Source organism: Scyliorhinus torazame, chromosome 4 (assembly GCF_047496885.1).
Source record: "Scyliorhinus torazame isolate Kashiwa2021f chromosome 4, sScyTor2.1, whole genome shotgun sequence".
In the NCBI taxonomy this organism is placed as follows: Eukaryota; Metazoa; Chordata; class Chondrichthyes; order Carcharhiniformes; family Scyliorhinidae; genus Scyliorhinus; species Scyliorhinus torazame.
In genome coordinates, this window is record NC_092710.1 from 305,173,876 (window position 1) to 305,191,439 (window position 17,564).

The 17,564-nt window shown below is 57.0% G+C and overlaps 21 non-coding genes across 21 annotated transcripts; all 21 read left to right on the forward strand.

The window, feature by feature from the left end:
• The first annotated feature begins 588 nt into the window (after window positions 1–588).
• Window positions 589–707, forward strand: LOC140414557 (5S ribosomal RNA). The gene has a single exon (XR_011943695.1). It is a non-coding gene; the product is annotated as a 5S ribosomal RNA (ribosomal RNA).
• Window positions 708–1,397: 690 nt separating this feature from the next.
• LOC140413502 (5S ribosomal RNA) lies at window positions 1,398–1,516 on the forward strand. The gene has a single exon (XR_011942669.1). It is a non-coding gene; the product is annotated as a 5S ribosomal RNA (ribosomal RNA).
• A 694-nt stretch (window positions 1,517–2,210) lies between these two features.
• LOC140414004 (5S ribosomal RNA) lies at window positions 2,211–2,329 on the forward strand. Its single transcript, XR_011943152.1, has one exon. It is a non-coding gene; the product is annotated as a 5S ribosomal RNA (ribosomal RNA).
• Window positions 2,330–3,023: 694 nt separating this feature from the next.
• On the forward strand, window positions 3,024–3,142 carry LOC140414558 (5S ribosomal RNA). Its single transcript, XR_011943696.1, has one exon. It is a non-coding gene; the product is annotated as a 5S ribosomal RNA (ribosomal RNA).
• Window positions 3,143–3,836: 694 nt separating this feature from the next.
• Window positions 3,837–3,955, forward strand: LOC140413539 (5S ribosomal RNA). Its single transcript, XR_011942704.1, has one exon. It is a non-coding gene; the product is annotated as a 5S ribosomal RNA (ribosomal RNA).
• Window positions 3,956–4,649: 694 nt separating this feature from the next.
• LOC140414257 (5S ribosomal RNA) lies at window positions 4,650–4,768 on the forward strand. Its single transcript, XR_011943398.1, has one exon. It is a non-coding gene; the product is annotated as a 5S ribosomal RNA (ribosomal RNA).
• A 690-nt stretch (window positions 4,769–5,458) lies between these two features.
• On the forward strand, window positions 5,459–5,577 carry LOC140412739 (5S ribosomal RNA). Its single transcript, XR_011941927.1, has one exon. It is a non-coding gene; the product is annotated as a 5S ribosomal RNA (ribosomal RNA).
• A 694-nt stretch (window positions 5,578–6,271) lies between these two features.
• On the forward strand, window positions 6,272–6,390 carry LOC140413619 (5S ribosomal RNA). The gene has a single exon (XR_011942781.1). It is a non-coding gene; the product is annotated as a 5S ribosomal RNA (ribosomal RNA).
• Window positions 6,391–7,084: 694 nt separating this feature from the next.
• LOC140414559 (5S ribosomal RNA) lies at window positions 7,085–7,203 on the forward strand. The gene has a single exon (XR_011943697.1). It is a non-coding gene; the product is annotated as a 5S ribosomal RNA (ribosomal RNA).
• A 690-nt stretch (window positions 7,204–7,893) lies between these two features.
• Window positions 7,894–8,012, forward strand: LOC140412740 (5S ribosomal RNA). The gene has a single exon (XR_011941928.1). It is a non-coding gene; the product is annotated as a 5S ribosomal RNA (ribosomal RNA).
• Window positions 8,013–8,706: 694 nt separating this feature from the next.
• LOC140414005 (5S ribosomal RNA) lies at window positions 8,707–8,825 on the forward strand. The gene has a single exon (XR_011943153.1). It is a non-coding gene; the product is annotated as a 5S ribosomal RNA (ribosomal RNA).
• A 694-nt stretch (window positions 8,826–9,519) lies between these two features.
• LOC140415155 (5S ribosomal RNA) lies at window positions 9,520–9,638 on the forward strand. Its single transcript, XR_011944273.1, has one exon. It is a non-coding gene; the product is annotated as a 5S ribosomal RNA (ribosomal RNA).
• Window positions 9,639–10,332: 694 nt separating this feature from the next.
• On the forward strand, window positions 10,333–10,451 carry LOC140414346 (5S ribosomal RNA). Its single transcript, XR_011943483.1, has one exon. It is a non-coding gene; the product is annotated as a 5S ribosomal RNA (ribosomal RNA).
• A 694-nt stretch (window positions 10,452–11,145) lies between these two features.
• LOC140414258 (5S ribosomal RNA) lies at window positions 11,146–11,264 on the forward strand. Its single transcript, XR_011943399.1, has one exon. It is a non-coding gene; the product is annotated as a 5S ribosomal RNA (ribosomal RNA).
• A 690-nt stretch (window positions 11,265–11,954) lies between these two features.
• Window positions 11,955–12,073, forward strand: LOC140412741 (5S ribosomal RNA). Its single transcript, XR_011941929.1, has one exon. It is a non-coding gene; the product is annotated as a 5S ribosomal RNA (ribosomal RNA).
• A 694-nt stretch (window positions 12,074–12,767) lies between these two features.
• On the forward strand, window positions 12,768–12,886 carry LOC140413620 (5S ribosomal RNA). Its single transcript, XR_011942782.1, has one exon. It is a non-coding gene; the product is annotated as a 5S ribosomal RNA (ribosomal RNA).
• A 694-nt stretch (window positions 12,887–13,580) lies between these two features.
• On the forward strand, window positions 13,581–13,699 carry LOC140414560 (5S ribosomal RNA). Its single transcript, XR_011943698.1, has one exon. It is a non-coding gene; the product is annotated as a 5S ribosomal RNA (ribosomal RNA).
• Window positions 13,700–14,389: 690 nt separating this feature from the next.
• On the forward strand, window positions 14,390–14,508 carry LOC140412742 (5S ribosomal RNA). Its single transcript, XR_011941930.1, has one exon. It is a non-coding gene; the product is annotated as a 5S ribosomal RNA (ribosomal RNA).
• Window positions 14,509–15,202: 694 nt separating this feature from the next.
• On the forward strand, window positions 15,203–15,321 carry LOC140413540 (5S ribosomal RNA). The gene has a single exon (XR_011942705.1). It is a non-coding gene; the product is annotated as a 5S ribosomal RNA (ribosomal RNA).
• A 694-nt stretch (window positions 15,322–16,015) lies between these two features.
• Window positions 16,016–16,134, forward strand: LOC140414259 (5S ribosomal RNA). Its single transcript, XR_011943400.1, has one exon. It is a non-coding gene; the product is annotated as a 5S ribosomal RNA (ribosomal RNA).
• Window positions 16,135–16,824: 690 nt separating this feature from the next.
• LOC140414260 (5S ribosomal RNA) lies at window positions 16,825–16,943 on the forward strand. The gene has a single exon (XR_011943401.1). It is a non-coding gene; the product is annotated as a 5S ribosomal RNA (ribosomal RNA).
• Window positions 16,944–17,564: the final 621 nt, after the last annotated feature.

The window sequence follows — 17,564 nt, forward strand, 5'->3', positions numbered from 1 at the left end:
GGGCTCAACTCAGGCAGGCGGCTTGGTCGGGCCATTCAGCTGCTGCAGCTTTGCCGGGCCTTTGCAACGCAGCACGGTTGTGTGCCTTGGCGTGCTGCACTTTGATGGGCACGCCAGCTGGCCCGTGTGGCCGCAAGCCAGTGTGTCGGCAGGACGTTCTCTCTCCTAGCCTGAAGGCGCCGCATGAATGCAAGTTGTGGCATTGGGGCTGGTGTGGAAAGCGAAGGAAGAGAGAGCTGGCTTGCATTGCCTGCCTGACCCTTGTGCTGGCTGTGCTGAGAGAAGTGCGCAGCGTTGCAATGTGGAAAGGCAGCAGCGTGCAGGCGGCAGGCTGGTGTGAGGTGGGCGGGGCTTGCAATTTTCCTTGGGGAGGTGGAGAAGAAAAAAGAGAGCTAGGTGGGGACGGCATGAAGGGGAGCGAGTATCAGGCATATAGGCTAGAATTAGCAGGAGAAGGAGAGAAAGAGGAGGAGAAGTAGAAGTAGAAGTAGAAAAAGAGAGAGAAAAAATTGAAAACAACCGGAAAGAAGAAGTGGCGAGGGTGCTAGGGTGGCCAACTTGAATAGGCGAGAAGACGGTGCTGCAGATGCCTACGGCCGTACTAGTCTGAAAACGCCCGATCTCGTCTGATCTCGGAAGCTAAGCAGACTCAGGCTTGGTTAGTACTTGGATGGGAGACCGCCTGGGAATACCAGGTGCAGTAGGCTTTTGCGGCCAGCAGAGACTGCTCACGCCAAGCACTCTCCACACCAGAGGCAGGCCAACCTTTTGCTGCTCTCTGCGTCCTCGCCATTCCTCCCAACACTTGCCTGCGGGCTCAACTCAGGCAGGCGGCTTGGTCGGGCCATTCAGCTGCTGCAGCTTTGCCGGGCCTTTGCAACGCAGCACGGTTGGGTGCCTTGGCGTGCTGCACTTTGATGGGCCCGCCAGCTGGCCCGTGTGGCCGCAAGCCAGTGTGTCGGCAGGACGTTCTCCTAGCCTGAAGGCGCCGCATGAATGCAAGTTGTGGCATTGGGGCTGGTGTGGAAAGCGAAGGAAGAGAGAGCTGGCTTGCATTGCCTGCCTGACCCTTGTGCTGGCTGTGCTGAGAGAAGTGCGCAGCGTTGCAATGTGGAAAGGCAGCAGCGTGCAGGCGGCAGGCTGGTGTGAGGTGGGCGGGGCTTGCAGTTTTCCTTGGGGAGGTGGAGAAGAAAAAAGAGAGCTAGGTGGGGACGGCATGAAGGGGAGCGAGTATCAGGCATATAGGCTAGAATTAGCAGGAGAAGGAGAGAAAGAGGAGGAGAAGTAGAAGTAGAAGTAGAAAAAGAGAGAGAAAAAATTGAAAACAACCGGAAAGAAGAAGTGGCGAGGGTGCTAGGGTGGCCAGCTTGAATAGGCGAGAAGACGGTGCTGCAGATGCCTACGGCCATGCTAGTCTGAAAACGCCCGATCTCGTCTGATCTCGGAAGCTAAGCAGACTCAGGCCTGGTTAGTACTTGGATGGGAGACCGCCTGGGAATACCAGGTGCAGTAGGCTTTTGCGGCCAGCAGTGACTGCTCACGCCAAGCACTCTCCACACCAGAGGCAGGCCAACCTTTTGCTGCTCTCTGTGTCCTCGCCATTCCTCCCAACACTTGCCTGCGGGCTCAACTCAGGCAGGCGGCTTGGTCGGGCCATTCAGCTGCTGCAGCTTTGCCGGGCCTTTGCAACGCAGCACGGTTGTGTGCCTTGGCGTGCTGCACTTTGATGGGCACGCCAGCTGGCCCGTGTGGCCGCAAGCCAGTGTGTCGGCAGGACGTTCTCTCTCCTAGCCTGAAGGCGCCGCATGAATGCAAGTTGTGGCATTGGGGCTGGTGTGGAAAGCGAAGGAAGAGAGAGCTGGCTTGCATTGCCTGCCTGACCCTTGTGCTGGCTGTGCTGAGAGAAGTGCGCAGCGTTGCAATGTGGAAAGGCAGCAGCGTGCAGGCGGCAGGCTGGTGTGAGGTAGGCGGGGCTTGCAGTTTTCCTTGAGGAGGTGGAGAAGAAAAAAGAGAGCTCGGTGGGGATGGCATGAAGGGGAGCGAGTATCAGGCATATAGGCTAGAATTAGCAGGAGAAGGAGAGAAAGAGGAGGAGAAGTAGAAGTAGAAGTAGAAAAAGAGAGAGAAAAAATTGAAAACAACCGGAAAGAAGAAGTGGCGAGGGTGCTAGGGTGGCCAGCTTGAATAGGCGAGAAGACGGTGCTGCAGATGCCTACGGCCATACTAGTCTGAAAACGCCCGATCTCGTCTGATCTCGGAAGCTAAGCAGACTCAGGCCTGGCTAGTACTTGGATGGGAGACCGCCTGGGAATACCAGGTGCAGTTGGCTTTTGCGGCCAGCAGAGACTGCTCACGCCAAGCACTCTCCACACCAGAGGCAGGCCAACCTTTTGCTGCTCTCTGCGTCCTCGCCATTCCTCCCAACACTTGCCTGCGGGCTCAACTCAGGCAGGCGGCTTGGTCGGGCCATTCAGCTGCTGCAGCTTTGCCGGGCCTTTGCAACGCAGCACGGTTGTGTGCCTTGGCGTGCTGCACTTTGATGGGCACGCCAGCTGGCCCGTGTGGCCGCAAGCCAGTGTGTCGGCAGGACGTTCTCTCTCCTAGCCTGAAGGCGCCGCATGAATGCAAGTTGTGGCATTGGGGCTGGTGTGGAAAGCGAAGGAAGAGAGAGCTGGCTTGCATTGCCTGCCTGACCCTTGTGCTGGCTGTGCTGAGAGAAGTGCGCAGCGTTGCAATGTGGAAAGGCAGCAGCGTGCAGGCGGCAGGCTGGTGTGAGGTGGGCGGGGCTTGCAATTTTCCTTGGGGAGGTGGAGAAGAAAAAAGAGAGCTAGGTGGGGACGGCATGAAGGGGAGCGAGTATCAGGCATATAGGCTAGAATTAGCAGGAGAAGGAGAGAAAGAGGAGGAGAAGTAGAAGTAGAAGTAGAAAAAGAGAGAGAAAAAATTGAAAACAACCGGAAAGAAGAAGTGGCGAGGGTGCTAGGGTGGCCAACTTGAATAGGCGAGAAGACGGTGCTGCAGATGCCTACGGCCGTACTAGTCTGAAAACGCCCGATCTCGTCTGATCTCGGAAGCTAAGCAGACTCAGGCTTGGTTAGTACTTGGATGGGAGACCGCCTGGGAATACCAGGTGCAGTAGGCTTTTGCGGCCAGCAGAGACTGCTCACGCCAAGCACTCTCCACACCAGAGGCAGGCCAACCTTTTGCTGCTCTCTGCGTCCTCGCCATTCCTCCCAACACTTGCCTGCGGGCTCAACTCAGGCAGGCGGCTTGGTCGGGCCATTCAGCTGCTGCAGCTTTGCCGGGCCTTTGCAACGCAGCACGGTTGGGTGCCTTGGCGTGCTGCACTTTGATGGGCCCGCCAGCTGGCCCGTGTGGCCGCAAGCCAGTGTGTCGGCAGGACGTTCTCTCTCCTAGCCTGAAGGCGCCGCATGAATGCAAGTTGTGGCATTGGGGCTGGTGTGGAAAGAGAAGGAAGAGAGAGCTGGCTTGCATTGCCTGCCTGACCCTTGTGCTGGCTGTGCTGAGAGAAGTGCGCAGCGTTGCAATGTGGAAAGGCAGCAGCGTGCAGGCGGCAGGCTGGTGTGAGGTAGGCGGGGCTTGCAGTTTTCCTTGAGGAGGTGGAGAAGAAAAAAGAGAGCTCGGTGGGGATGGCATGAAGGGGAGCGAGTATCAGGCATATAGGCTAGAATTAGCAGGAGAAGGAGAGAAAGAGGAGGAGAAGTAGAAGTAGAAGTAGAAAAAGAGAGAGAAAAAATTGAAAACAACCGGAAAGAAGAAGTGGCGAGGGTGCTAGGGTGGCCAGCTTGAATAGGCGAGAAGACGGTGCTGCAGATGCCTACGGCCATACTAGTCTGAAAACGCCTGATCTCGTCTGATCTCGGAAGCTAAGCAGACTCAGGCCTGGTTAGTACTTGGATGGGAGACCGCCTGGGAATACCAGGTGCAGTAGGCTTTTGCGGCCAGCAGAGACTGCTCACGCCAAGCACTCTCCACACCAGAGGCAGGCCAACCTTTTGCTGCTCTCTGCGTCCTCGCCATTCCTCCCAACACTTGCCTGCGGGCTCAACTCAGGCAGGCGGCTTGGTCGGGCCATTCAGCTGCTGCAGCTTTGCCGGGCCTTTGCAACGCAGCACGGTTGTGTGCCTTGGCGTGCTGCACTTTGATGGGCACGCCAGCTGGCCCGTGTGGCCGCAAGCCAGTGTGTCGGCAGGACGTTCTCTCTCCTAGCCTGAAGGCGCCGCATGAATGCAAGTTGTGGCATTGGGGCTGGTGTGGAAAGCGAAGGAAGAGAGAGCTGGCTTGCATTGCCTGCCTGACCCTTGTGCTGGCTGTGCTGAGAGAAGTGCGCAGCGTTGCAATGTGGAAAGGCAGCAGCGTGCAGGCGGCAGGCTGGTGTGAGGTGGGCGGGGCTTGCAGTTTTCCTTGGGGAGGTGGAGAAGAAAAAAGAGAGCTAGGTGGGGACGGCATGAAGGGGAGCGAGTATCAGGCATATAGGCTAGAATTAGCAGGAGAAGGAGAGAAAGAGGAGGAGAAGTAGAAGTAGAAGTAGAAAAAGAGAGAGAAAAAATTGAAAACAACCGGAAAGAAGAAGTGGCGAGGGTGCTAGGGTGGCCAACTTGAATAGGCGAGAAGACGGTGCTGCAGATGCCTACGGCCATACTAGTCTGAAAACGCCCGATCTCGTCTGATCTCGGAAACTAAGCAGACTCAGGCCTGGTTAGTACTTGGATGGGAGACCGCCTGGGAATACCAGGTGCAGTAGGCTTTTGCGGCCAGCAGAGACTGCTCACGCCAAGCACTCTCCACACCAGAGGCAGGCCAACCTTTTGCTGCTCTCTGCGTCCTCGCCATTCCTCCCAACACTTGCCTGCGGGCTCAACTCAGGCAGGCGGCTTGGTCGGGCCATTCAGCTGCTGCAGCTTTGCCGGGCCTTTGCAACGCAGCACGGTTGGGTGCCTTGGCGTGCTGCACTTTGATGGGCCCGCCAGCTGGCCCGTGTGGCCGCAAGCCAGTGTGTCGGCAGGACGTTCTCCTAGCCTGAAGGCGCCGCATGAATGCAAGTTGTGGCATTGGGGCTGGTGTGGAAAGCGAAGGAAGAGAGAGCTGGCTTGCATTGCCTGCCTGACCCTTGTGCTGGCTGTGCTGAGAGAAGTGCGCAGCGTTGCAATGTGGAAAGGCAGCAGCGTGCAGGCGGCAGGCTGGTGTGAGGTGGGCGGGGCTTGCAGTTTTCCTTGGGGAGGTGGAGAAGAAAAAAGAGAGCTAGGTGGGGACGGCATGAAGGGGAGCGAGTATCAGGCATATAGGCTAGAATTAGCAGGAGAAGGAGAGAAAGAGGAGGAGAAGTAGAAGTAGAAGTAGAAAAAGAGAGAGAAAAAATTGAAAACAACCGGAAAGAAGAAGTGGCGAGGGTGCTAGGGTGGCCAGCTTGAATAGGCGAGAAGACGGTGCTGCAGATGCCTACGGCCATACTAGTCTGAAAACGCCCGATCTCGTCTGATCTCGGAAGCTAAGCAGACTCAGGCCTGGTTAGTACTTGGATGGGAGACCGCCTGGGAATACCAGGTGCAGTAGGCTTTTGCGGCCAGCAGTGACTGCTCACGCCAAGCACTCTCCACACCAGAGGCAGGCCAACCTTTTGCTGCTCTCTGCGTCCTCGCCATTCCTCCCAACACTTGCCTGCGGGCTCAACTCAGGCAGGCGGCTTGGTCGGGCCATTCAGCTGCTGCAGCTTTGCCGGGCCTTTGCAACGCAGCACGGTTGTGTGCCTTGGCGTGCTGCACTTTGATGGGCACGCCAGCTGGCCCGTGTGGCCGCAAGCCAGTGTGTCGGCAGGACGTTCTCTCTCCTAGCCTGAAGGCGCCGCATGAATGCAAGTTGTGGCATTGGGGCTGGTGTGGAAAGCAAAGGAAGAGAGAGCTGGCTTGCATTGCCTGCCTGACCCTTGTGCTGGCTGTGCTGAGAGAAGTGCGCAGCGTTGCAATGTGGAAAGGCAGCAGCGTGCAGGCGGCAGGCTGGTGTGAGGTACGCGGGGCTTGCAGTTTTCCTTGAGGAGGTGGAGAAGAAAAAAGAGAGCTCGGTGGGGATGGCATGAAGGGGAGCGAGTATCAGGCATATAGGCTAGAATTAGCAGGAGAAGGAGAGAAAGAGGAGGAGAAGTAGAAGTAGAAGTAGAAAAAGAGAGAGAAAAAATTGAAAACAACCGGAAAGAAGAAGTGGCGAGGGTGCTAGGGTGGCCAGCTTGAATAGGCGAGAAGACGGTGCTGCAGATGCCTACGGCCATACTAGTCTGAAAACGCCCGATCTCGTCTGATCTCGGAAGCTAAGCAGACTCAGGCCTGGTTAGTACTTGGATGGGAGACCGCCTGGGAATACCAGGTGCAGTTGGCTTTTGCGGCCAGCAGAGACTGCTCACGCCAAGCACTCTCCACACCAGAGGCAGGCCAACCTTTTGCTGCTCTCTGCGTCCTCGCCATTCCTCCCAACACTTGCCTGCGGGCTCAACTCAGGCAGGCGGCTTGGTCGGGCCATTCAGCTGCTGCAGCTTTGCCGGGCCTTTGCAACGCAGCACGGTTGTGTGCCTTGGCGTGCTGCACTTTGATGGGCACGCCAGCTGGCCCGTGTGGCCGCAAGCCAGTGTGTCGGCAGGACGTTCTCTCTCCTAGCCTGAAGGCGCCGCATGAATGCAAGTTGTGGCATTGGGGCTGGTGTGGAAAGCGAAGGAAGAGAGAGCTGGCTTGCATTGCCTGCCTGACCCTTGTGCTGGCTGTGCTGAGAGAAGTGCGCAGCGTTGCAATGTGGAAAGGCAGCAGCGTGCAGGCGGCAGGCTGGTGTGAGGTGGGCGGGGCTTGCAATTTTCCTTGGGGAGGTGGAGAAGAAAAAAGAGAGCTAGGTGGGGACGGCATGAAGGGGAGCGAGTATCAGGCATATAGGCTAGAATTAGCAGGAGAAGGAGAGAAAGAGGAGGAGAAGTAGAAGTAGAAGTAGAAAAAGAGAGAGAAAAAATTGAAAACAACCGGAAAGAAGAAGTGGCGAGGGTGCTAGGGTGGCCAACTTGAATAGGCGAGAAGACGGTGCTGCAGATGCCTACGGCCGTACTAGTCTGAAAACGCCCGATCTCGTCTGATCTCGGAAGCTAAGCAGACTCAGGCTTGGTTAGTACTTGGATGGGAGACCGCCTGGGAATACCAGGTGCAGTAGGCTTTTGCGGCCAGCAGAGACTGCTCACGCCAAGCACTCTCCACACCAGAGGCAGGCCAACCTTTTGCTGCTCTCTGCGTCCTCGCCATTCCTCCCAACACTTGCCTGCGGGCTCAACTCAGGCAGGCGGCTTGGTCGGGCCATTCAGCTGCTGCAGCTTTGCCGGGCCTTTGCAACGCAGCACGGTTGGGTGCCTTGGCGTGCTGCACTTTGATGGGCCCGCCAGCTGGCCCGTGTGGCCGCAAGCCAGTGTGTCGGCAGGACGTTCTCCTAGCCTGAAGGCGCCGCATGAATGCAAGTTGTGGCATTGGGGCTGGTGTGGAAAGCGAAGGAAGAGAGAGCTGGCTTGCATTGCCTGCCTGACCCTTGTGCTGGCTGTGCTGAGAGAAGTGCGCAGCGTTGCAATGTGGAAAGGCAGCAGCGTGCAGGCGGCAGGCTGGTGTGAGGTGGGCGGGGCTTGCAGTTTTCCTTGGGGAGGTGGAGAAGAAAAAAGAGAGCTAGGTGGGGACGGCATGAAGGGGAGCGAGTATCAGGCATATAGGCTAGAATTAGCAGGAGAAGGAGAGAAAGAGGAGGAGAAGTAGAAGTAGAAGTAGAAAAAGAGAGAGAAAAAATTGAAAACAACCGGAAAGAAGAAGTGGCGAGGGTGCTAGGGTGGCCAGCTTGAATAGGCGAGAAGACGGTGCTGCAGATGCCTACGGCCATACTAGTCTGAAAACGCCCGATCTCGTCTGATCTCGGAAGCTAAGCAGACTCAGGCCTGGTTAGTACTTGGATGGGAGACCGCCTGGGAATACCAGGTGCAGTAGGCTTTTGCGGCCAGCAGTGACTGCTCACGCCAAGCACTCTCCACACCAGAGGCAGGCCAACCTTTTGCTGCTCTCTGTGTCCTCGCCATTCCTCCCAACACTTGCCTGCGGGCTCAACTCAGGCAGGCGGCTTGGTCGGGCCATTCAGCTGCTGCAGCTTTGCCGGGCCTTTGCAACGCAGCACGGTTGTGTGCCTTGGCGTGCTGCACTTTGATGGGCACGCCAGCTGGCCCGTGTGGCCGCAAGCCAGTGTGTCGGCAGGACGTTCTCTCTCCTAGCCTGAAGGCGCCGCATGAATGCAAGTTGTGGCATTGGGGCTGGTGTGGAAAGCGAAGGAAGAGAGAGCTGGCTTGCATTGCCTGCCTGACCCTTGTGCTGGCTGTGCTGAGAGAAGTGCGCAGCGTTGCAATGTGGAAAGGCAGCAGCGTGCAGGCGGCAGGCTGGTGTGAGGTAGGCGGGGCTTGCAGTTTTCCTTGAGGAGGTGGAGAAGAAAAAAGAGAGCTCGGTGGGGATGGCATGAAGGGGAGCGAGTATCAGGCATATAGGCTAGAATTAGCAGGAGAAGGAGAGAAAGAGGAGGAGAAGTAGAAGTAGAAGTAGAAAAAGAGAGAGAAAAAATTGAAAACAACCGGAAAGAAGAAGTGGCGAGGGTGCTAGGGTGGCCAGCTTGAATAGGCGAGAAGACGGTGCTGCAGATGCCTACGGCCATACTAGTCTGAAAACGCCCGATCTCGTCTGATCTCGGAAGCTAAGCAGACTCAGGCCTGGCTAGTACTTGGATGGGAGACCGCCTGGGAATACCAGGTGCAGTTGGCTTTTGCGGCCAGCAGAGACTGCTCACGCCAAGCACTCTCCACACCAGAGGCAGGCCAACCTTTTGCTGCTCTCTGCGTCCTCGCCATTCCTCCCAACACTTGCCTGCGGGCTCAACTCAGGCAGGCGGCTTGGTCGGGCCATTCAGCTGCTGCAGCTTTGCCGGGCCTTTGCAACGCAGCACGGTTGTGTGCCTTGGCGTGCTGCACTTTGATGGGCACGCCAGCTGGCCCGTGTGGCCGCAAGCCAGTGTGTCGGCAGGACGTTCTCTCTCCTAGCCTGAAGGCGCCGCATGAATGCAAGTTGTGGCATTGGGGCTGGTGTGGAAAGCGAAGGAAGAGAGAGCTGGCTTGCATTGCCTGCCTGACCCTTGTGCTGGCTGTGCTGAGAGAAGTGCGCAGCGTTGCAATGTGGAAAGGCAGCAGCGTGCAGGCGGCAGGCTGGTGTGAGGTGGGCGGGGCTTGCAATTTTCCTTGGGGAGGTGGAGAAGAAAAAAGAGAGCTAGGTGGGGACGGCATGAAGGGGAGCGAGTATCAGGCATATAGGCTAGAATTAGCAGGAGAAGGAGAGAAAGAGGAGGAGAAGTAGAAGTAGAAGTAGAAAAAGAGAGAGAAAAAATTGAAAACAACCGGAAAGAAGAAGTGGCGAGGGTGCTAGGGTGGCCAACTTGAATAGGCGAGAAGACGGTGCTGCAGATGCCTACGGCCGTACTAGTCTGAAAACGCCCGATCTCGTCTGATCTCGGAAGCTAAGCAGACTCAGGTTTGGTTAGTACTTGGATGGGAGACCGCCTGGGAATACCAGGTGCAGTAGGCTTTTGCGGCCAGCAGAGACTGCTCACGCCAAGCACTCTCCACACCAGAGGCAGGCCAACCTTTTGCTGCTCTCTGCGTCCTCGCCATTCCTCCCAACACTTGCCTGCGGGCTCAACTCAGGCAGGCGGCTTGGTCGGGCCATTCAGCTGCTGCAGCTTTGCCGGGCCTTTGCAACGCAGCACGGTTGGGTGCCTTGGCGTGCTGCACTTTGATGGGCCCGCCAGCTGGCCCGTGTGGCCGCAAGCCAGTGTGTCGGCAGGACGTTCTCTCTCCTAGCCTGAAGGCGCCGCATGAATGCAAGTTGTGGCATTGGGGCTGGTGTGGAAAGAGAAGGAAGAGAGAGCTGGCTTGCATTGCCTGCCTGACCCTTGTGCTGGCTGTGCTGAGAGAAGTGCGCAGCGTTGCAATGTGGAAAGGCAGCAGCGTGCAGGCGGCAGGCTGGTGTGAGGTAGGCGGGGCTTGCAGTTTTCCTTGAGGAGGTGGAGAAGAAAAAAGAGAGCTCGGTGGGGATGGCATGAAGGGGAGCGAGTATCAGGCATATAGGCTAGAATTAGCAGGAGAAGGAGAGAAAGAGGAGGAGAAGTAGAAGTAGAAGTAGAAAAAGAGAGAGAAAAAATTGAAAACAACCGGAAAGAAGAAGTGGCGAGGGTGCTAGGGTGGCCAGCTTGAATAGGCGAGAAGACGGTGCTGCAGATGCCTACGGCCATACTAGTCTGAAAACGCCTGATCTCGTCTGATCTCGGAAGCGAAGCAGACTCAGGCCTGGTTAGTACTTGGATGGGAGACCGCCTGGGAATACCAGGTGCAGTAGGCTTTTGCGGCCAGCAGAGACTGCTCACGCCAAGCACTCTCCACACCAGAGGCAGGCCAACCTTTTGCTGCTCTCTGCGTCCTCGCCATTCCTCCCAACACTTGCCTGCGGGCTCAACTCAGGCAGGCGGCTTGGTCGGGCCATTCAGCTGCTGCAGCTTTGCCGGGCCTTTGCAACGCAGCACGGTTGTGTGCCTTGGCGTGCTGCACTTTGATGGGCACGCCAGCTGGCCCGTGTGGCCGCAAGCCAGTGTGTCGGCAGGACGTTCTCTCTCCTAGCCTGAAGGCGCCGCATGAATGCAAGTTGTGGCATTGGGGCTGGTGTGGAAAGCGAAGGAAGAGAGAGCTGGCTTGCATTGCCTGCCTGACCCTTGTGCTGGCTGTGCTGAGAGAAGTGCGCAGCGTTGCAATGTGGAAAGGCAGCAGCGTGCAGGCGGCAGGCTGGTGTGAGGTGGGCGGGGCTTGCAGTTTTCCTTGGGGAGGTGGAGAAGAAAAAAGAGAGCTAGGTGGGGACGGCATGAAGGGGAGCGAGTATCAGGCATATAGGCTAGAATTAGCAGGAGAAGGAGAGAAAGAGGAGGAGAAGTAGAAGTAGAAGTAGAAAAAGAGAGAGAAAAAATTGAAAACAACCGGAAAGAAGAAGTGGCGAGGGTGCTAGGGTGGCCAACTTGAATAGGCGAGAAGACGGTGCTGCAGATGCCTACGGCCATACTAGTCTGAAAACGCCCGATCTCGTCTGATCTCGGAAACTAAGCAGACTCAGGCCTGGTTAGTACTTGGATGGGAGACCGCCTGGGAATACCAGGTGCAGTAGGCTTTTGCGGCCAGCAGAGACTGCTCACGCCAAGCACTCTCCACACCAGAGGCAGGCCAACCTTTTGCTGCTCTCTGCGTCCTCGCCATTCCTCCCAACACTTGCCTGCGGGCTCAACTCAGGCAGGCGGCTTGGTCGGGCCATTCAGCTGCTGCAGCTTTGCCGGGCCTTTGCAACGCAGCACGGTTGGGTGCCTTGGCGTGCTGCACTTTGATGGGCCCGCCAGCTGGCCCGTGTGGCCGCAAGCCAGTGTGTCGGCAGGACGTTCTCCAAGCCTGAAGGCGCCGCATGAATGCAAGTTGTGGCATTGGGGCTGGTGTGGAAAGCGAAGGAAGAGAGAGCTGGCTTGCATTGCCTGCCTGACCCTTGTGCTGGCTGTGCTGAGAGAAGTGCGCAGCGTTGCAATGTGGAAAGGCAGCAGCGTGCAGGCGGCAGGCTGGTGTGAGGTGGGCGGGGCTTGCAGTTTTCCTTGGGGAGGTGGAGAAGAAAAAAGAGAGCTAGGTGGGGACGGCATGAAGGGGAGCGAGTATCAGGCATATAGGCTAGAATTAGCAGGAGAAGGAGAGAAAGAGGAGGAGAAGTAGAAGTAGAAGTAGAAAAAGAGAGAGAAAAAATTGAAAACAACCGGAAAGAAGAAGTGGCGAGGGTGCTAGGGTGGCCAGCTTGAATAGGCGAGAAGACGGTGCTGCAGATGCCTACGGCCATACTAGTCTGAAAACGCCCGATCTCGTCTGATCTCGGAAGCTAAGCAGACTCAGGCCTGGTTAGTACTTGGATGGGAGACCGCCTGGGAATACCAGGTGCAGTAGGCTTTTGCGGCCAGCAGTGACTGCTCACGCCAAGCACTCTCCACACCAGAGGCAGGCCAACCTTTTGCTGCTCTCTGCGTCCTCGCCATTCCTCCCAACACTTGCCTGCGGGCTCAACTCAGGCAGGCGGCTTGGTCGGGCCATTCAGCTGCTGCAGCTTTGCCGGGCCTTTGCAACGCAGCACGGTTGTGTGCCTTGGCGTGCTGCACTTTGATGGGCACGCCAGCTGGCCCGTGTGGCCGCAAGCCAGTATGTCGGCAGGACGTTCTCTCTCCTAGCCTGAAGGCGCCGCATGAATGCAAGTTGTGGCATTGGGGCTGGTGTGGAAAGCAAAGGAAGAGAGAGCTGGCTTGCATTGCCTGCCTGACCCTTGTGCTGGCTGTGCTGAGAGAAGTGCGCAGCGTTGCAATGTGGAAAGGCAGCAGCGTGCAGGCGGCAGGCTGGTGTGAGGTACGCGGGGCTTGCAGTTTTCCTTGAGGAGGTGGAGAAGAAAAAAGAGAGCTCGGTGGGGATGGCATGAAGGGGAGCGAGTATCAGGCATATAGGCTAGAATTAGCAGGAGAAGGAGAGAAAGAGGAGGAGAAGTAGAAGTAGAAGTAGAAAAAGAGAGAGAAAAAATTGAAAACAACCGGAAAGAAGAAGTGGCGAGGGTGCTAGGGTGGCCAGCTTGAATAGGCGAGAAGACGGTGCTGCAGATGCCTACGGCCATACTAGTCTGAAAACGCCCGATCTCGTCTGATCTCGGAAGCTAAGCAGACTCAGGCCTGGTTAGTACTTGGATGGGAGACCGCCTGGGAATACCAGGTGCAGTTGGCTTTTGCGGCCAGCAGAGACTGCTCACGCCAAGCACTCTCCACACCAGAGGCAGGCCAACCTTTTGCTGCTCTCTGCGTCCTCGCCATTCCTCCCAACACTTGCCTGCGGGCTCAACTCAGGCAGGCGGCTTGGTCGGGCCATTCAGCTGCTGCAGCTTTGCCGGGCCTTTGCAACGCAGCACGGTTGTGTGCCTTGGCGTGCTGCACTTTGATGGGCACGCCAGCTGGCCCGTGTGGCCGCAAGCCAGTGTGTCGGCAGGACGTTCTCTCTCCTAGCCTGAAGGCGCCGCATGAATGCAAGTTGTGGCATTGGGGCTGGTGTGGAAAGCGAAGGAAGAGAGAGCTGGCTTGCATTGCCTGCCTGACCCTTGTGCTGGCTGTGCTGAGAGAAGTGCGCAGCGTTGCAATGTGGAAAGGCAGCAGCGTGCAGGCGGCAGGCTGGTGTGAGGTGGGCGGGGCTTGCAATTTTCCTTGGGGAGGTGGAGAAGAAAAAAGAGAGCTAGGTGGGGACGGCATGAAGGGGAGCGAGTATCAGGCATATAGGCTAGAATTAGCAGGAGAAGGAGAGAAAGAGGAGGAGAAGTAGAAGTAGAAGTAGAAAAAGAGAGAGAAAAAATTGAAAACAACCGGAAAGAAGAAGTGGCGAGGGTGCTAGGGTGGCCAACTTGAATAGGCGAGAAGACGGTGCTGCAGATGCCTACGGCCGTACTAGTCTGAAAACGCCCGATCTCGTCTGATCTCGGAAGCTAAGCAGACTCAGGCTTGGTTAGTACTTGGATGGGAGACCGCCTGGGAATACCAGGTGCAGTAGGCTTTTGCGGCCAGCAGAGACTGCTCACGCCAAGCACTCTCCACACCAGAGGCAGGCCAACCTTTTGCTGCTCTCTGCGTCCTCGCCATTCCTCCCAACACTTGCCTGCGGGCTCAACTCAGGCAGGCGGCTTGGTCGGGCCATTCAGCTGCTGCAGCTTTGCCGGGCCTTTGCAACGCAGCACGGTTGGGTGCCTTGGCGTGCTGCACTTTGATGGGCCCGCCAGCTGGCCCGTGTGGCCGCAAGCCAGTGTGTCGGCAGGACGTTCTCCTAGCCTGAAGGCGCCGCATGAATGCAAGTTGTGGCATTGGGGCTGGTGTGGAAAGCGAAGGAAGAGAGAGCTGGCTTGCATTGCCTGCCTGACCCTTGTGCTGGCTGTGCTGAGAGAAGTGCGCAGCGTTGCAATGTGGAAAGGCAGCAGCGTGCAGGCGGCAGGCTGGTGTGAGGTGGGCGGGGCTTGCAGTTTTCCTTGGGGAGGTGGAGAAGAAAAAAGAGAGCTAGGTGGGGACGGCATGAAGGGGAGCGAGTATCAGGCATATAGGCTAGAATTAGCAGGAGAAGGAGAGAAAGAGGAGGAGAAGTAGAAGTAGAAGTAGAAAAAGAGAGAGAAAAAATTGAAAACAACCGGAAAGAAGAAGTGGCGAGGGTGCTAGGGTGGCCAGCTTGAATAGGCGAGAAGACGGTGCTGCAGATGCCTACGGCCATACTAGTCTGAAAACGCCCGATCTCGTCTGATCTCGGAAGCTAAGCAGACTCAGGCCTGGTTAGTACTTGGATGGGAGACCGCCTGGGAATACCAGGTGCAGTAGGCTTTTGCGGCCAGCAGTGACTGCTCACGCCAAGCACTCTCCACACCAGAGGCAGGCCAACCTTTTGCTGCTCTCTGTGTCCTCGCCATTCCTCCCAACACTTGCCTGCGGGCTCAACTCAGGCAGGCGGCTTGGTCGGGCCATTCAGCTGCTGCAGCTTTGCCGGGCCTTTGCAACGCAGCACGGTTGTGTGCCTTGGCGTGCTGCACTTTGATGGGCACGCCAGCTGGCCCGTGTGGCCGCAAGCCAGTGTGTCGGCAGGACGTTCTCTCTCCTAGCCTGAAGGCGCCGCATGAATGCAAGTTGTGGCATTGGGGCTGGTGTGGAAAGCGAAGGAAGAGAGAGCTGGCTTGCATTGCCTGCCTGACCCTTGTGCTGGCTGTGCTGAGAGAAGTGCGCAGCGTTGCAATGTGGAAAGGCAGCAGCGTGCAGGCGGCAGGCTGGTGTGAGGTAGGCGGGGCTTGCAGTTTTCCTTGAGGAGGTGGAGAAGAAAAAAGAGAGCTCGGTGGGGATGGCATGAAGGGGAGCGAGTATCAGGCATATAGGCTAGAATTAGCAGGAGAAGGAGAGAAAGAGGAGGAGAAGTAGAAGTAGAAGTAGAAAAAGAGAGAGAAAAAATTGAAAACAACCGGAAAGAAGAAGTGGCGAGGGTGCTAGGGTGGCCAGCTTGAATAGGCGAGAAGACGGTGCTGCAGATGCCTACGGCCATACTAGTCTGAAAACGCCTGATCTCGTCTGATCTCGGAAGCTAAGCAGACTCAGGCCTGGTTAGTACTTGGATGGGAGACCGCCTGGGAATACCAGGTGCAGTAGGCTTTTGCGGCCAGCAGAGACTGCTCACGCCAAGCACTCTCCACACCAGAGGCAGGCCAACCTTTTGCTGCTCTCTGCGTCCTCGCCATTCCTCCCAACACTTGCCTGCGGGCTCAACTCAGGCAGGCGGCTTGGTCGGGCCATTCAGCTGCTGCAGCTTTGCCGGGCCTTTGCAACGCAGCACGGTTGTGTGCCTTGGCGTGCTGCACTTTGATGGGCACGCCAGCTGGCCCGTGTGGCCGCAAGCCAGTGTGTCGGCAGGACGTTCTCTCTCCTAGCCTGAAGGCGCCGCATGAATGCAAGTTGTGGCATTGGGGCTGGTGTGGAAAGCGAAGGAAGAGAGAGCTGGCTTGCATTGCCTGCCTGACCCTTGTGCTGGCTGTGCTGAGAGAAGTGCGCAGCGTTGCAATGTGGAAAGGCAGCAGCGTGCAGGCGGCAGGCTGGTGTGAGGTGGGCGGGGCTTGCAGTTTTCCTTGGGGAGGTGGAGAAGAAAAAAGAGAGCTAGGTGGGGACGGCATGAAGGGGAGCGAGTATCAGGCATATAGGCTAGAATTAGCAGGAGAAGGAGAGAAAGAGGAGGAGAAGTAGAAGTAGAAGTAGAAAAAGAGAGAGAAAAAATTGAAAACAACCGGAAAGAAGAAGTGGCGAGGGTGCTAGGGTGGCCAACTTGAATAGGCGAGAAGACGGTGCTGCAGATGCCTACGGCCATACTAGTCTGAAAACGCCCGATCTCGTCTGATCTCGGAAACTAAGCAGACTCAGGCCTGGTTAGTACTTGGATGGGAGACCGCCTGGGAATACCAGGTGCAGTAGGCTTTTGCGGCCAGCAGAGACTGCTCACGCCAAGCACTCTCCACACCAGAGGCAGGCCAACCTTTTGCTGCTCTCTGCGTCCTCGCCATTCCTCCCAACACTTGCCTGCGGGCTCAACTCAGGCAGGCGGCTTGGTCGGGCCATTCAGCTGCTGCAGCTTTGCCGGGCCTTTGCAACGCAGCACGGTTGGGTGCCTTGGCGTGCTGCACTTTGATGGGCCCGCCAGCTGGCCCGTGTGGCCGCAAGCCAGTGTGTCGGCAGGACGTTCTCCTAGCCTGAAGGCGCCGCATGAATGCAAGTTGTGGCATTGGGGCTGGTGTGGAAAGCGAAGGAAGAGAGAGCTGGCTTGCATTGCCTGCCTGACCCTTGTGCTGGCTGTGCTGAGAGAAGTGCGCAGCGTTGCAATGTGGAAAGGCAGCAGCGTGCAGGCGGCAGGCTGGTGTGAGGTGGGCGGGGCTTGCAGTTTTCCTTGGGGAGGTGGAGAAGAAAAAAGAGAGCTAGGTGGGGACGGCATGAAGGGGAGCGAGTATCAGGCATATAGGCTAGAATTAGCAGGAGAAGGAGAGAAAGAGGAGGAGAAGTAGAAGTAGAAGTAGAAAAAGAGAGAGAAAAAATTGAAAACAACCGGAAAGAAGAAGTGGCGAGGGTGCTAGGGTGGCCAGCTTGAATAGGCGAGAAGACGGTGCTGCAGATGCCTACGGCCATACTAGTCTGAAAACGCCCGATCTCGTCTGATCTCGGAAACTAAGCAGACTCAGGCCTGGTTAGTACTTGGATGGGAGACCGCCTGGGAATACCAGGTGCAGTAGGCTTTTGCGGCCAGCAGTGACTGCTCACGCCAAGCACTCTCCACACCAGAGGCAGGCCAACCTTTTGCTGCTCTCTGCGTCCTCGCCATTCCTCCCAACACTTGCCTGCGGGCTCAACTCAGGCAGGCGGCTTGGTCGGGCCATTCAGCTGCTGCAGCTTTGCCGGGCCTTTGCAACGCAGCACGGTTGTGTGCCTTGGCGTGCTGCACTTTGATGGGCACGCCAGCTGGCCCGTGTGGCCGCAAGCCAGTGTGTCGGCAGGACGTTCTCTCTCCTAGCCTGAAGGCGCCGCATGAATGCAAGTTGTTGCATTGGGGCTGGTGTGGAAAGCAAAGGAAGAGAGAGCTGGCTTGCATTGCCTGCCTGACCCTTGTGCTGGCTGTGCTGAGAGAAGTGCGCAGCGTTGCAATGTGGAAAGGCAGCAGCGTGCAGGCGGCAGGCTGGTGTGAGGTACGCGGGGCTTGCAGTTTTCCTTGAGGAGGTGGAGAAGAAAAAAGAGAGCTCGGTGGGGATGGCATGAAGGGGAGCGAGTATCAGGCATATAGGCTAGAATTAGCAGGAGAAGGAGAGAAAGAGGAGGAGAAGTAGAAGTAGAAGTAGAAAAAGAGAGAGAAAAAATTGAAA